Below are 1,601 nucleotides of genomic sequence, written 5' to 3'. Positions count from 1 at the left end.
CTGTACTTTCAGAACTTCTCACCTCGTGATCAACCTGCAATTTCCCAGGTATTGGAGATGGCATGGGCACGCCAACGTCCAGATGTGCACCATACTGAACTGTGAAGGTAACACTACTCGGCTGTGTCGGTTCAGTCTTCTCTGAAACCCAATCCCACTGTCCATCTTCTTCAAATACTACTTCACGAGAGATGTGCAGTTTGTTTGTCCTTGGATCAAACATTCTGTATGCCTTTGAATTTGGCTCATACCCAATGAAGATCATGACCGAACTGCGATCAGCCAGCTTGGGAAGATGTGCACCAATTTTCTTAACATGTCCAAGACATCCAAATGTGCGCAGAAAATGCACATCCGGTTTCTTCTTGTACAGAGCCTCATATGGAGTCATATTTGGGACACTCTTAGTTGGTGCACGGTTGAGCAGAAAAACTGCAGTGGCTACAGCTTCACCCCAGAAAGTACCTGGCAATTGTTTGTTCTTCAACAGGCTCCGCGCCATCCCCACGACAGTTTGGTTTCGGCGTTCAACCACACCATTTTGTTGCGGCGAGTACGGAGCAGTGAGATGGTGCTTGATCCCCAAATCTTCACAGAACTGAACAAACTCCCTTGAGGTGAATTCGCCTCCTCTATCTGTCCGTAGTGCCCTGACAGTCAGTTTCAATTCAGTCTCAACTGATGCCTTGATCTTCTTCACTGCACCTAGTGCCTCATCCTTGCTTTTGATGAGCACAACCCACATATAGCGAGTGCAATCGTCCACTATCAACAAGAGGTACTTTTTCCCACCAAAAGTTGCTGGAGAAATTGGGCCACAGAGATCTCCGTGCAACAGCTGCAGAGCTTCGTCTGCGCGAAAGTTAGCTTCAGCAGGAAATGGTCTACGGCGCTGCTTAGCGACCAAACAGCCATCACAAAACCGATCACCTTGATCTATCAATGGTAAACCTCTCACCATCTCCTTCTGACCTAAAATTCTTAGCGCTGAGAAGCTCACATGACCATATCTTGCATGCCAAAGCCATGCGTCATCACCTGACTTGGACAGCAAACACTCTGGCAATGTGATGTCAATATGAAACACATACAGCCGGTTTTTGGTTCTTCTCACTTTAGCTAGCACCTTGCACTCTCGGTCTTGCACCACCATCACTCCATCCTCAACTGAATATTTGCAGCCTATCTCGTCAAGCTGGCCGAGGCTAATGATATTGTTTTTCAGCCTCGGTATGTAGTACACCTCAGTCAAGATGCGGTGATCACCAGTGTATGCCTCAAACAAAACCGAGCCTCGTCCCTCGATCTCAACAGTGGAACCATCTCCAAATTTCACTGCACCGCGAATGGAATGATCGATCTCTGCAAATTTGTTTAAGCACCCAGTCATATGGTTGCTAGCCCCGGTGTCCAAATACCAGGCCTTATCCATGCTTCCCTGCAGCTTAGGTTGTACTTTGTCCTCGTGCAGCATCACAGTTTCACTCACTGTCTCTGTCACCTCAACCAGAGTGCACACCTCTGTCAACAACAGTGCTGGATCCTCATCAACTTGCTTTTGCACAAGATTGGCCTTCTCTCGCTTCGGTTCCGGGCAATCA

Source organism: Triticum dicoccoides, chromosome 1B (genome assembly GCF_002162155.2).
Source record: "Triticum dicoccoides isolate Atlit2015 ecotype Zavitan chromosome 1B, WEW_v2.0, whole genome shotgun sequence".
Taxonomy (NCBI): Eukaryota; Viridiplantae; Streptophyta; class Magnoliopsida; order Poales; family Poaceae; genus Triticum; species Triticum dicoccoides.
The sequence above is the reverse complement of the archived record's forward strand: the minus strand, read 5'-3'. Positions refer to the sequence as shown.